The sequence below is a fragment of the Bos indicus genome, chromosome 12 (assembly GCF_029378745.1).
Source record: "Bos indicus isolate NIAB-ARS_2022 breed Sahiwal x Tharparkar chromosome 12, NIAB-ARS_B.indTharparkar_mat_pri_1.0, whole genome shotgun sequence".
Taxonomy (NCBI): Eukaryota; Metazoa; Chordata; class Mammalia; order Artiodactyla; family Bovidae; genus Bos; species Bos indicus.
In genome coordinates this window covers 4990856-5006796 of record NC_091771.1, presented here as the reverse complement: position 1 = coordinate 5006796, position 15941 = coordinate 4990856, and the positions used below count along the sequence as shown (strand labels likewise).

The window sequence follows — 15941 nt, the reverse complement described above, 5'->3', positions numbered from 1 at the left end:
TTAGTCTGAATTCATTTTGATATTGATCATCTGATAATATCCATATATAGAATCATCTCTTGTGTTGTTGGAAAAGTGTTCTTGCTATGACCAGTGTTCTTGACAAAACTCTTTTAGCTTTTCCCTTGCTTCATTTTGTACGCAAAGGACAAACTTGCTTGTTAACCTAGATGTCTCTTGACTTCCTACTTTTGCATTCCAATACCCTATGATGAAAAGCACATTTTTTTTTTTTTTTTTGGTGTTAGTTCTAGAAGATCTTGTAGGTCATCCTAGAGCCATTCAACTTCAGCTTCTTCAGAATTAGTGGCTGTGGCATGGATCTGAATTACTGTGATGTTGTACGGTTTACCTTGGAACCAAACTGAGATCATTCTGTAATTTTTGAGGTTTCACCCAAGTACTGCATTTCAGACTCTTTTGTTGACTATGAGGATTACTTCATGTTTTCAATAATGACTTCAGAGGGAAAAACAAACCGAATCTAGGGCCACAGTAAACTGTAAAATGTTGCACATAAATGATGCAATTGCTTTGAAATCCCTCTGAAATGTATCTGCCCATGCTCCCAGTTGTGTGCCAATTATAAATGCCTTGAAACATTATCAATCAATACTTTTATTTTTCTTGAAAGGCCCATAAGTTGAAATTTGAATAAATGGGTAATTTGCTTCATTCACATATGGCCTTTATTGTTTGCCTTTTACATTCTAAAATAGAATCTATGGTTAATATTTTAAGGTTTTTTAAACGTTCTGTGGTTTGTAGATAAAGTTAGTACTTTTACATACCTCCCCAGTCTTGCAATTTCATTTGCACTTCTATACCGAGCTTAAATAAAGACTTGTGATACCTGACAGTCAATAGTGTCTTTACAAGTGGCATTGTGGGTTTACCTCTTTAAGGAGCTAATCTGGTAGCAAAAAAGAATGCCTTGTGAAAAATCACCAGAAATTAGCATTGTACAATAGCTAGATTGGTTATCATTTGTATGTAATGTATGTCTAATGCTCACATATTCAAATACCATTTATGAGATGTGTTTGCAAATCAACTAACGAAGGCACCTTACCTTGTCATAGGGCTTCCCCGGTGGCTCAGTCAGGAGAGGGTCTGCCTGCAATGCAGGAAACCTGGGTTTGATCCCTGAGTCAGGAAGAGTCCCTGGAAAAGGAAAGAGAAACTGACTCCAGTATTCTCACCTGGAGAATTCCATGGACAGAGGATCCTAGTGGGCTATAGTCCATGGAGTGGCAGAGTTGGAATGCCTGAGTGACTAGCACTACCTTTTCATAGTCGTTTAACTTTTTAATGCTGCTTGTTATCAGTAGCTTTCTTTACACTCATAATCAAGATTGCAGGGGAAATATCAATAACCTCAGATATGCAGATGACACCATACTTATGGCAGAAAACAAAGAGAAACTAAAAGCCTCTTGATGAAAGTGAAAGAGGAGAGTGAAAAAGCTGGCTTAAAACTCAGCATTCATAAAATAAAGATCATGGCCTGTGGTCCCATCACTTCATGGCAAATAGATGGGGAAATAATGAAAACAGTGGCAGATTTTGTTTTCTTGGGATCCAAAATCTCAGTAGACTGTGTCTGCATCCATGAAATTAAAAGACACTTGCTCCCTGGAAGAAAAGCTATGGCCAACATAGACAGCATATTAAAAAACACAGATATTACTTTACTGACAAAGGTCCATCTAGTCAAAGGTATGGCCTTCCCAGTAGTCATGTATGGACGTGAGATTTGGACCATAAAGAAAGCTGAGAACTGAAGAGTTGATGCTTTTGAACTGTGGTGTTGGAGAAGTCACTTGGACAGCAAGGAGGTCAAACCAATCCATCCTAAAGGAAATCAGTCCTGAATATTCATTGGAGGGACTGATACTGAATCTGAAGCTCCAATACTTTGGCCGCCTGATGTGAAGAACTGAGTCACTGGAAAAGACCCTGATGCTGGGAAAGATTGAAGGTAGGAGAAAAAGGGGACAACAAGGAATCAGGTGGTTGGATGGCATCACTGACTCGATGGACAGGAGTTTGAACAAGCTCTTGGAGATGGTGATGGACAGGGAAGCCTGGTGTGCTGCAGTCCATGGAGTCGCAAAGACTCAAATGCAACTGAGTAAACACGACTGAACTGACTGACATAATAATAGTTTCATGAGATGTGAGGGACAATTCGCTACATTACTTGATATGTGTGGTGGCAAAGGTGAAATACAATTAAGTTCCATAGATGGTTCAAGGCCATATAACTACTCAGAAGAAAATGTTGTCCTCTTATTCGTTCTTCATAAATGATTAATTATTTCTTTAAATATACAATTGCTCATAAATTAAAATATAGTAGTAAAAATGAAACATGTATAAAACATATACACACACACACACACATGAATGTGTACTTAGTCGCTCAGTCGTGTTCAACTCTTTGTGACCCCATGGGCTGTAGCCAGCGGACTCCTCTGTCTATGGGAATTTCCAGGCAAGAATAGTGGAGTGGGTTGCTGTTTCCTCCTCCAGGGGATCTTCCCAACCCAGGGATCAAACCTGACTCTCCTGTGTCTCCTGCATTGCAGGTGGATTCTTTATCCACTAAACCATTGGTGGAAGCCATATATATATATATATATATATATATATATATATATATATATATACACACACACACACACACATATATATGTCATGGAAAAGTCTTAATGTTTAATTACTGTCTTTTATTTTAATTTGGGATCTCCATAAAGGCAAATATCATTGGGGAAATTTTCTTCCACAATTAAATTAGAGTAACTGAGAATGTTCTAAGATAATATTGAAAGTGAAAGTATTATTTGGTCAGTTATGTCCAATCCTTTGCAATCCCATACACTGTAGCCCCCCCAGGTTCCTCTGTCCATGGAATTTTCCAGGCAAGAATACCAGAGTGGGTTGCCATTTCCTTCTCCAGGGGATTTTCCCAACCCAGGAACTGAACCCAGGTCTCCTGCACTGTAGTTGAATTCTTTACCATCTGAGCCACCAGGGAAACCTTCTAAGATAATTTTAAATGATTAATATAGTCTTCTGTAATATTAAAGTTTTTCAGTTTTATAAACTCATAATAGCCCACAATGATCATCACCTCCCTGGATTCATGCCCTTGTGTGGTCTTCTCTCACACCAGATAACAAATACAATACTGTAATCTGTGTAACTAATACAATATTGAGGGAATAGTGCAGTCAGAGTTCCAAGTCTAGGTCATAGGAAACACTGCAGTTTGTTTTGCTCTTAGATTGTTTGCTTTGGGAGAAGCCAATAGCCAGGTACTGAGGGTGCTCATGTTATCACTGTGGAGGAGTCCACACTGCAAGGACCTGAAGCCTTCTGTTCATAGGTAGAACTGAGTCCTCCTTTCAAAGGACATTGAGTGGGTCATTCTGGAAGAGAATCCTCTTGCTCAAGTGTTGCCGTCAGAAAACTTCAGCCCAAACCCACCCTTCAGTGGTGACCTCCTGGGAGAACCTGAACCTGAAGCACTAGGTAAGCTGCTCCTGAATTCCTGACCCACAGGAATGATAAGATAACAAGTTTGTTGTTTCTATTTGCTATGTTTCAGGGTAATTAGTTATGTAACTATAGATAAACACAGATAATTCGAATAGGCCTAAACCCCCCAGATTTCACTAGGTAGGCAATACCATGTTTACTGTCATTACAGGAAGGATGCTCTTTAAGTGCAGAAGAGGAGGCCCTCAGAAAAAATGGGAATTGACTGAGAAAGAGAGAATTATGGAAGCTGATTTTAAAGAATGAAGGCAGATAGAAATGGAGTAAGAAAAGAGGAATTCCAAGCAAAACTAGCAGAATACATGTATCCACAAAACTATAGTCCCTACAGGATGCTTGAAGAAATTCCTTGCATTTGACAAAGTTTTGTTGCTGGTGTGATTCATTCACAGTTGATGAACCTGAAGAGGTAAGTGAGTGAAAAGGGCCTCCTTTGTTTGAAAGGCAAGCTAAGACTTAGTCTTGTAACTTAAAGAATCTGAGTAGACACTTAAGTCTTCTAAGTGGGAAAATGAGTAAATTTAAAAATAAAAGCCAAATAGAAAATGATTGCAATACTTCCAGCAATAAAACAGCAAAGGTAGATTTAAACATGCAGAAGTGGCTGTGGAGAAAAAGAAACTAATGGCAAAAATACCAAGAAAATACTTCTAATGAGACATAGCAGAATTTTCATTTGTGATGGAAGGAAAGCTGAGGCTGTATCAGATCTTTGCCATCACATACTTACAACCTTTCAGTGTCTTTCCATTAAATACTTTATAAAGGGAGACAAGGACATTTTCACTTATGCGTATTAGATTTTACATTCTCTTTTCTTGCTCCCCACCACTCATTATCCTTCATGACATCCTGAAATCACCCTAACAGATGAGTTATACCTTTCTACACACTCATCAGGCAGAACATATCTCAAAGGGACAAACCCATAGCATTATATATATATATATTTTTTTGAAGTTCCAGAACTACATAAATAATTGAGATAATCAAAATGTTTGCTTAACTGGGAAGGAAGACCAAAAAAGAAGCAGAAGTTTAGCTTCACCTATCATTTATAATTCCAAATGTAGGCATTAAATATTATATTGTAGAATATTCAAATTAAATGTGAATGCACTAAATATTTTAAATTAAAATATGACCATTGAATTGCTATCACTAATATATACATCTTCCTTGACTTATGATGGAATTGGGGTTACATTCTACTAATCAAATCATAAATTGAAAATATCTTAAGTTCAAAACGCATTTGATACACAGAAGCTATTAAGAATGATGATAACTTCTGTGGTGACTTAATTGGTAAAGAATCTGCCTGCAATGCAGGAGATCTGGGTTCAGACCCTTGGTCAAGAAAATCCCATGGAAAAGGGACTGGCTTCCCACTCCAGTATTGTTGCCTAGAGAATTTCACTGTCAGAGGAGCCTGGCAGGCTAAGGTCCATAGAGTCACAAAGAATTGGACATGACTGAGTGACTAATGCTTTCACTTTCACTGAACATGATAGCTAAGCTCAGCATACCTTATGTTAGCTTACAGGAATGCAAAAAGGAAAAATGGTTGTCTGAGGAGGCCATCCAAATAGCTGTGAAAAGAAGATAAGTGAAGGGCAAAGGAGAAAAGGAAAGATATACCCATTTGAATGCAGAATTCCAAAGAATAGCAGGAGAGATAAGAAAACCTTCCTCAGCGATCAATACATAGAAATAGAGGAAAACAATAGAGTGGGGAAGACTAGAGATCTCTGCAAGAAAATTAGAGCTAACAAGGATACATTTCATGCAAAGATGGGCCCAATAAATGACAGAAATGGTTTGGACCTAACAGAAGCACTTCCCTGGTGGCTTAGAGGTTAAAGCGTCTGCCTGGAATGCAGAAGACCCGGGTTCGATCCCTGGGTCAGGAAGATCCCCTGGAGAAGGAAATGGCAACCCACTCCAGTACTCTTGCCTGGAGAATCCCATGGAGGGAGGAGCCTGGTAGGGATCTCAGAGTCGGACTTGACTGAGCGACTTCATTTCACTTCAACATAAGCAGAAGATATTAAGAAGAGATGGCAAGAATACACAGAACTGTACAAGAAAGATCTTCATGACCAAGATAATCACAATGGTGTGATCACCCACCTAGAGCCAGACATCCTGGAATGCAAAGTCAAGTGGGCCTTAGGAAGCATCACTATGAACAAAGCTAGTGGAGGTGATGAAATTCCAGTTGAGCTATTTCAAATCCTGGAAGATGATGCTGTGAAAGTGCTGCACTCAATATATCAGTAAGTTTGGAAAACTTAGCAGTGGCCACAGGACTAGAAAAGGTCAGTTTTCATTCCAATCCCAAAGAAACATAATGCCAAAGAATGTTCAAACTATCACACAGTTTTACTCATCTCACATGCTAGTAAAGTAATGCTCAAAATTCTCCAAGCCAGGCTTCAGCAATACGTGAACCGTGAAATTCCAGATGTTCAAGCTGGTTTTACCAAAGGCAGAGGAACCAGAGATCAAATTGCCAACATCCGTTGGATCATTGAAAAAGCAAGGGTTCCGAAAAACATCTACTTATGCTTTACTGACTATTTCAAAGCCTTAGATTGTGTGGATCACAACAAACTGTGGAAAATTCTGAAAGAGTTAGGCCACCAGACCACCTCACTTGCCTCCTGAGAAATCTGTATGCAGATCAAGAAGCAACAGTTAGAATGGGACCTGGAAAAACAGACTGGTTCCGAATTGGGAAAGGAGTACATCAAGGTTGTATATTGTCACCCTGCTTATTTAGCTTATATGCAAAATACATCATGAGAAATGATGGGCTGGAAGAAGCACAAGCTGGAATCAAGATTGCCAGGAGAAATATCAATAACCTCAGATATGCAGATGACACTACCCTCATGGCAGAAAGTGAAGAGGAACTAAAAAGCCTCTTGATGAAAGTGAAAGAGGAGACTGAAAAAGTTGGCTTAAAACTCAACATTCAGAAAAATGAGGTCATGGTCTCCAGTCCCATCACTTCATGGGAAATAGATGGGGAAACAGCAGAAACAGTGAGAGATTTTATTTTTTGGGGCTCCAAAATCACTGCAAATGGTGATTGCAGTCATGAAATTAAAAGATGCTTGCTCCTTGGAAGAAAAGTTATGACCAACCTAGACAGCATAGTAAAAAGCAGAGACATTACTTTGCCAACAAAGGTCTGTCTAGTCAAAGCTATGGTTTTCCCAGTAGTCATGTATGGATGTGCGAGTTGGACTGTAAAGAAAGCTGTGCACTGCAGAATTGATGCTTTTGAGCTGTGGTGTTGGAGAAGACTCTTGAGAGTCCCTTGGACTGCGAGGAGATCCAACCAGTCCATTCTAAAGATTAGTCCTAGGTGTTCATTGGAAGGACTGATGCTGAAGCTGAATCTCCAATACTTTGGCCACCTTATGTGAAGAGCTGACTCATTTGAAAAGACCCTGATACTGGGCAAGATTAAAGGCAGGCGGAGAAGGGGATGACAGAGGATTAGATGATTGGATGGCATCACCAACTCAATGGACATGAGTTTGGGTGGACTCCGGGAGTTGGTGATGGACAGGGAGGCTTGGCATGCTGCAGTCCATGGATGGGGTCACAAAGATTTGGACCCGACTAAGCAACTGAACTTACTGACTGACTGGGCAAAGTCATCTAATCCGAAGCCTACTTTATAGCAAACTTTTGAATATATTAATTTAATTTTTTGAATACTGTGCTGAAAATGAAAACCAGAATGGCTGTTTGGGTCCAGTATGGTTCTCAGTCTATTGGTTGTTTATCTTAGTTACTGTGGGGCTGACTGAGAGCTGCAGCTGCTGCCCTGCGCAGCATCTTGAGTGAATTTCCTAAGGCCTATGGCTAACCTGGAAAGATACCAAAATTCAAAATGTGAAGTATGGTTTCAAGTACATGTGCATAACTTTGGCACCATCACAGCATCAAAAAAGTGTAATTCAAACTATTATAAGTAGGGGATTTTGTGTGTTAGTTATCTGCGTACTCAGTTGCTCTGTTGTGTCTGACTCTTTGTGACCCCCATGGACTGTAGCCTGCCAGGCTTCTCTGTCCATAGGATTCTCCAGACAAGAATACTGGAACGGGTTGCCATCCCCTTCTCTAGGGGATCTTCCAGACCCAGGGATCAAACCCACTTCTCCTGAGTCTCCTGCATTGGCATGTGAATTCTTTACCACTGAGTCAACTGGGAAGCCCTCTTAATCTGCAGTCCACGGGGTCTCGAAGAGTCAGCCATGACTGAGAGAATTTACTTTCACTTTTCACTTTCATGCATTGAAGAAGGAAATGGCAACCCACTCCAGCGTTCTTGCCTGGAGAATCCCAGGGACGGGGAGCCTGGCAGGCTGCGGTCTATGGGGTCACACAGAGTCGGACACGACTGAAGCTACTTAGCAGCAGCAGCAGCAGCATAAAAAATTCACCACAGTACTTTGCATTTTAAAACAATGAGCGCTTATTATTTCGCATTTCCTAGAAGTCAGAAATCTGATTTTGGCTAAGCTTTGCTCTTCTGTCTCTAAGTCTCTCATAAGGTTGCAGTCAAGCTGTGGGTCTAGGCTAATGTCTTATCCAAACACACCATCAGAAAATGAGGCAATCCACTTCCAGAGGTATTCAGGTGGCCATCAACAGAGTGCATTCTGATAACCCTGAGGTTGGCTTCTCACACGGTCCATCATCTAGAGAGTGGGAGTGAGAACCTAGATGGGATACATATTTGGGGACCGTTGTGGAGTCTGCTGATCAAAGATAGTATTACAATTTTTCATAAATAAAATAATACTATGAAAAGAAATACATATATTTATATATAAATATTAATATATACATATGGTGTGTATGTGTGTCTAAAGAAAGTGATGATGTGCATATATAAATATATTCCTAAGCTTCTCTAAACAAAAATGGTCTTGGGAGTAGCATTATACCAGTAACCCAGTGCATTGATAAGCATCGATGATGGTTTTGGAGCAAGTTCTGCACTAGAAAGAACTACAACTTCTAGACCCAAGTAAAAAAAATATATATATAAGATGGGCCTGAAAAACTTTATTGTGCCACAAATTAAGTATTCCATGAATGTTGTTGTTGTTCAGTTGCTAAGTCATGTCTGACTCTTTGAGACCCTGTGGACTGTAGCACTCCAGGCTTCCCTGTCCTTCACTCTCTCCTGGACTTTGCTCATATTCATGTCTGTTGAGTCTGAATGAATGAGGATGTATTAAAAAAAACCCAGGAAACCAGCTTGAAGAGGCTATGACTGATGAAATCTGAAATATGAGATTTAATGTAAGGATTAAAATAAATAATAAATAATAACATAAAATAAATAAACATAAGTATTTATTTATATTAAATAATAACATATTTTAGTCATATGTGAGTCTTTGATATATTAGTTTGCTAGGGCTTCCACGGCAAAGTACCACAAACTTGATGGCTTCAAGAGCGTGCATTTATTCTTTCAGAGTCTGGGCACTTGAAGTCCAGGACCAAGATGTGGGCATGGTTGGTTCCTTTTGAGAACCATAGAGGCTCCAGGCCCATTTCTTCTGTTTGTAGATGGCTGTCTTTTCCCCATGCTCTCACATGCCTTTCCTTCTTTGTTCAATTGTTTCTACATTTCCTCTTCTTATAAGAATACCAGTCATACTGAATTAGGGCCAAATGAAATGACTTGATTTTAACCTCTGTATAGATCCTGTCTCCAAATACAGTCATATTCCAAGATACAAAGGTTAGGAAAGCAGCCCATGAATTTTGAGGAGGCTACAATTCACCCATAACACTTAAGTGATATTAATAAATAAGTAAATGAATAGATGTATGAACAAAATAATGGTGCAGAATACTAAGCTCTCCAACTCAATAGAATGCCAACTAATAATAATCACTTAGTATTAGAGAAATCTGGCAAACATACACCTTTATATCAAGTGATTATAAACTGACATTTACTGAGTGTGCTTCTTAAAGTGGTACACTGAGAAGAACACAGCAGCCCTTCGGTGGTGTTCCTACCTTGGTTACATTACTTGACTAAATATGAGAAAAGAGCAGAGCTACTCAAATTAAGATACATTCTTTCTAAAGATCACTGGTTTATTAAAAAATCTTTTTCAAAAAATGTCAAGGTTTTAAAAAACCAGAAAGCTCTAAGAAATTCTTCTTGATTGCAGGAGACCAGAGAGTGTTGACAAGTACATGCCACTCATGATCTTATGTTAGATTCTAATCTATAAAGGCCATTGGAAACACCAGCAAAATTTGAATAGGATCTATAAGTCATATTGTAGTATTAAACAAATGTTACTTTTTTGGTATTGATGGTTGTATTGTGGTTTATGAGACAGTGTTCTCCACAGGAAATACATACAAAAATACAAAAGTTTGATGAGTGACTGATGAATGATTGATAAGGTCAAATATGGTAAAAATACTGGGGACTCTGGGTAATGGAGGAATGCAGATACAAGAGTTATTTGTACTATTCTTAAAACTGTTGTGTAAGACAAATGATTTTTAAAGAATTCCTCAAATAACTAAATAAATAGCATTCAAATATTTTATTAAAAAACTCTGCCCTGACTGTAGCCACCAGGTTCCTCTGTCTGTGGGGTTCTCCATTATTTCTCAGGGCAATGTACATCAAGACCGTGATGAGATATCAAAATAATTAAAAGTAAAAAAATGGCTGTAATGGATGTGAAGCAGTTGGAATTCTCATACAGTTCTTGTAGGAGTATAAAATAATTCAACCCCTTTGTAAAACAGTTTCTCACTCTTGAATAAAGCTAAGCATACACCTAAAAAAAAGAAACAAACAAAACTCTGCCCAAACTTGGTAGAAGGAGATTCACTCCTCGGCCCTGATATCAAGCTAAGCAGATTCTCCTGCTTTACTTTTCTATGTTTTATTTTGTCATCTGTGTATGTTGTGACCTGTGATATATTTGAAGCATATGTTACAAAAATCATACAGTGTTGCTTTTAAGAATATTGATTTAACTTTAGCTGCCTTGGGCCTTTGCTGTGTGCAGGCTTTCTGTAGTAGCGAGTGGGGGCTGCTCTTGGTTGTGGTGTGTGGGCTTCTCAGAGCTTTCTTGTGCAGAGAACGTGCGGGGGCTCAGTAGGTGGGGTGTGTAGACTTACTTGCATTGTGGCATGTAGGATCTTCCTGGACCAGGGATTGAACTCATGGTCCTTACATTGGCAAGCAGATTCTTAACCACTGGACCAAGAGGGCAGCCCCCTACAGTGTTGTTTTAAATGTATGGATTTTAATTGCATTTTTCTATAAATTCCTTTTAGTATTCGATTCTTGTAAAACTCAGTTCTGATTTTGAGCCCAATCCATTTCATATACCCATCTAGTTCATGGCATTTAACTTTTACTATGTATTTAAAAAAAAATTAACTAGAAGATAATTTCTTTGCAATGTTGTGTTGGTTTCTGCCATACCACAACCTGAATCAGCCATAAGTATACATATCTCCCCGCTCTCTTGAACCTCCCTCCCACCCCCATCCCCCCCCAGCCCTCTAGGTTGTTACAGAGGGCCAGGCTGAGCTCCCTGTGTTATATAGCAACTTCCTACTAGCCATCTGTTTTACACATCACCACGTAGTTTACCATAAGCAACAACAATACTTTTTCTATCTCTTCGCTTAGTGATAGACAACTAAGTTGTCTCCAATTTCTAACTGGCATAGACACACCGACAATGAACCTGTTTGTGTATGTGGATTTAGTAATCAGTAATTCTCCTGGTCATAAATAGGTTTGAGATTGCTGAACTGTCAGAGGCATGTTAGGTTATTTCTCTAAAAGATCTCTTGCTGCTTTTTAATATTACAATTATCTTTATATTTGTCAACTTTGTCATCACCTACTACATGAAATCAGTATCTTTATTTTTTCTATGTTCATATCTATTAACATTAAAATAGGTTTTCTTTAGATAAATTTTTGTTTCATAGTTATAAAATATTATTCTATATTTGATTTCTTATATTTTTATCATGCACATTAATAGCTTAAATCACTCAGAGTGCCCTTTTTCATGTAATGAAAGTCAAGGACCCTTATGTAATGAGTCATTTTTTAAAAATCACTGTCCCTTAAAAATTCAATATATCTAAAGGAAAAATCCACATGAATTAGCAACAGAAACCAAAAATAAATATATTTTAGCTAGCACTACTAACTTAAAAACTAAGGAAAATAAGACTAGATGGAAACTAAGGAGACATAAGAAAATCTTAACCAAAACAAAAAGCAAGACAGCATCACTAAAGAAATAACAAAAATGCTGCTTATCAGTTCAGAATAGAAGATAGAAGTAGTCTGTATAGTAACTGTTGAAAGTAGACTATTCGAGGATAGACTATGCATAAGATGTGAAAAACCAATTGATAAATTCAATATTGAATAATAAGAAAAATAATGTTTTTGCTCAGAGTTGATATGGTTGTATGTATATAATATTCAATAACTCATTTAAAAATCTGTTGGAATGAATACAAAATATTTAGTAAGATGACTGAATATAAAGTAAATGTACAAAACAATCAAATTTTATCTATACTACCAATAACAAAAAATGGAACTGGAGCAATATCCTTGTCAAAATAGAGAGGGGAGAAAAAAAAAAAACTAGAAGCAAAATTAAAAAATAAAACAATGACACAAGACCTACATTAAAAATGCTATTCTTTTTTTAAAGTATACTTATTTATTTATTATTCACTTATATTAAGGAAGCTTTATTTTGCAATATTGTGCTAGCTTCAAGTATACAGCAAAGTGATCTAGTTATGGATATATATTTTCATCAAAGAATGCTATTCTTTTTTAAATTACTGTTTTGAGTTCCATGTGATCATTTTGGCCAGATTTCTGTGATTGTGGTTTTCATTCTGTCTGTCCTCTGATGGATAAGGATAAGAGGTTTGCTCAAGATTCTTGATGGGAGGGACTAAGTTCAGTAGCTCGATGGTGTCTGACTCTATACGACCCCATGGACTGCAGCATGCCAGGCTTCCCTTTCCATCAGCAACTCCCAGAGCTTGCTCAAACTCCAATCTTAAAGGAAATCAACCCTGAATATTCATTGGAAGGATTTATGCTGAAGTTGAAGCTCCAATGCTTTGGTCACCTGATGTGATTAATCAACTCCTTGGGAAAGACCCTGATGCTGGGAAAGATTGAAAGCCAGAGGAGAAGGGGATGACAGAGGATGAGATGGTTGGATATATCACTGATTCAATGGACATGAATTTCAGCAAACTCTGGGAGATGGTGAAGGACAGGGAAGTCTGATGTGCTGCAGCCCATGGGGTCGCAAAGTGTTAGACATGACTGAACAATTGAACAACAACAACAAATTTTGAGTTATTTTTGTGTTTAATATTGCCTTATTTTTAAAACCTTTGCATATTTTGATGTGTCTTGTTCATATTTTGTTCTCAGCACCCTAATCTTCATACTGCATTTCACTGGAATTTGAATATAGCAATCATATGATAAACGTTAAAAGTGGAATCAATCCCAATTGCCAATTTTCATACAGAAACATCTGTTATGAGTCAGTTGTAAGGTGTAAGCGGCTTTCTAGTGGTGCTACTGGTAAATCCTCTGCCTGCCAATGCAGGAGACTCAAGAGACTCGGGTTCAATCCCTGGGTCAGGAAGATCCTCTGGAGGATGGCATGGCAGCCTACTCCAGACTTCTTGCCTTGAGAATCATGGACAGAGGAACCTTGCAGGCTATAGTCACAAAGAGTCAGAGACAACTAAAGCCATGTAGCCCACACATGTAAGGTGTAAGCATCGACCATTCTATTCCTCTTCATATATCCCATTGTTAACCCATTCAGATTGCTTCTGTAGGCATGGATTGAAAGGTCACTTCATAAATGTTTTAATATTCCTGCTACTTGCCTAAAACATGCTAGGCAAAAAAATGCTGCAAGATGTGTAGTAGTGTTTTTATCTATTATCTTCTCCTTTTAAAAGAGTAGCACGTTTTATGACAGTGCTAGGGAACAGCTGTTACTTCATTTCAGTAGCTGATTATTTCTGGGAATTGCCAGAAGAATTATTGTCACTCAGGTTATTTGTTCAGATATCATCACATTTGTTTATAATTTATATACATTGAGGAATTGAAAAAAAGTTTTTGGGATATACACATTAATTCACAGCTGTGAAGTATGGAATATACTTGAAAAATGTTAAGATTAATACCATTTAGTATCTTAATGTTAGCAGCACATTTTAACTGGAACTTTGAAAAACTGAAAGTGCTGACCTAGAAAGAAGCCCCTAAAAAATCATTCACTATGGATTTCTAACAGAACTAAATACGCCTCTCTTCTGCACTTGCCATCAATTTCTTGTCAGATCCAATTCAAAAATCTGATCTTGATCCTTTACAACTTAAATGAGGCAGATAAGAGGTTCTGCCCTTTACTGAATTCTGCTTTTAACAAAGTGGGTTCTATAAAAACACACATACAGGAGTAGATATTTTCAAGTGATGAAAGTGGACTCTGCTACTAATTAGAATCCAGTTTGATGACTTTGCAGAAGCCTCAACAATTGTGACTTCCTATAATGTCTAATTTGCAAGTTTGCTGTTTTGCCACCTGAAACTGCATAAATCTTTTTTATGTTGTGGCTAATTAAGTAACTGAAGTACTTTTAGCATAACACTGTGTGGATTACAAGGTGCTTTCAACATACATCACTCCATGTAATAAATTATAAATTCTTTCTCAAAAATTGCCATTAATCTTCAGGATTTTAAATCATTTTGATCAAAATGCAGACTGTGCTTTTTTGAAATCAGATTGGATCCATAAGGCACCCTATATGTATCATATGCTTCCTTACCCTGGAGAGATTATGTAAAAAGAGCAGCTATAAGTTTCATTAACAGCCATGGAGTATAGAAGAATGAAAATCGATAAACTAGTACTATGACTAGTCAAAATAATTAAATTGCATTGATAAAGTCAAATGATTCTTTTTGTTGTTGTTGTGATATGCATAATTTTATTTACTGTTTTTTAAAACATATTTTTTTTAATGGGAGGATAATTGCTTTACAATATTATGTTGGTTTCTGCCATATATCACCATGAATCAGCCGTGGATGTACCTATGTCCCCTCCCACCTCAACCTCCCTCCATCCCACTCCTTAGGTGGTCACAGAGCAGGGGTTTTGAGCTTCCTGAGTCAGCAGCAAATCCCGACTGGCTCCCTACTTCACACACGGCAGTGCAAGTGTGCCAATGCTACGGTCTCAAACTGGCTTACCCTCTCCTTCCCTCACGGGCTCCGCATGTCAGTTCTCCAAGTCTGTATCTCCACTGCTGCTCTGCAAACAGATTTATCAGTGCCATCTTTCTGGATTCCATAGATATGCTTCCATATATATTTGTTTTTCTCCTTCTGACTTACTTTACTCTGTATAATAGGGGCTCTCTTTTCTTAACCAACACCAGCTATATAACTGGGGAGACCAAATGCAAAGTGAAAATTTGAAGCCTTTTGTTAAAAAATTATTAAGAATTTCAAGTTGGTAAGAGCAAAGCATGAATTCAAGCATGGGCGTTTTCTGATTGTGGTTTTCTGTGTGCCTGCCATGAAACTGGCCTTGATTGTGACATTGCACGTGCCATAGGCTAATATGAATTTTTAAAAAATTGTGGAAACCACTATGTGTCAGACACAGTGTTAGGCTGCTATATTCCGTATAAATTATAACTCCCATAAAACAAAACCTATGAGGACTGCTGTCATCCCACTCTGGAGAAGAAGAAACTGAGGCTGGGGTTTTGCAAATTCACCTCATGTCTTCAGAAACTGACAATATTTCTATCCTTCGTTTTTCTCCAGAGATGGACTTCTACTTAATTAACGATTACAAATTATAAGGGGACGACAGAGGATGAGATGGCTGGATGGCATCACTGACTCGATGGACGTGAGTCTGAGTGAACTCCGGGAGTTGGTGATGGACAGGGAGGCCTGGCGTGCTGCGATTCATGTGGTCGCAAAGAGTCGGACACGACTGAGCGACTGATCTGATCTGATCTGAAATTATAAGGAGTGGGGACTTAAAGGAGGTGTAGTCTAATTAAGAAATTTGAAATTTCTGAGCTGAGTTTGGCTGAGAGGAAAACGTCTAGTGAACCTCCCTGCTGCTGGTGCCAGGCCTGTGTCTGTGGCATTCCTACATGTTTCTTCCCCAGCTTTGCACATTTCTCCAAGGTGGAACATCTTTCTTTTCTTTTAAATTTGTTTCAGTTCCTTTGATTAGCATATG

The 15941-nt window shown here is 38.2% G+C and overlaps 1 non-coding gene across 1 annotated transcript; it reads left to right on the top strand.

Moving 5' to 3' along the window:
• Positions 1 to 5405: 5405 nt before the first annotated feature.
• Positions 5406 to 5478, top strand: TRNAS-GGA (transfer RNA serine (anticodon GGA)). The gene has a single exon. It is a non-coding gene; the product is annotated as a tRNA-Ser (tRNA).
• Positions 5479 to 15941: the final 10463 nt, after the last annotated feature.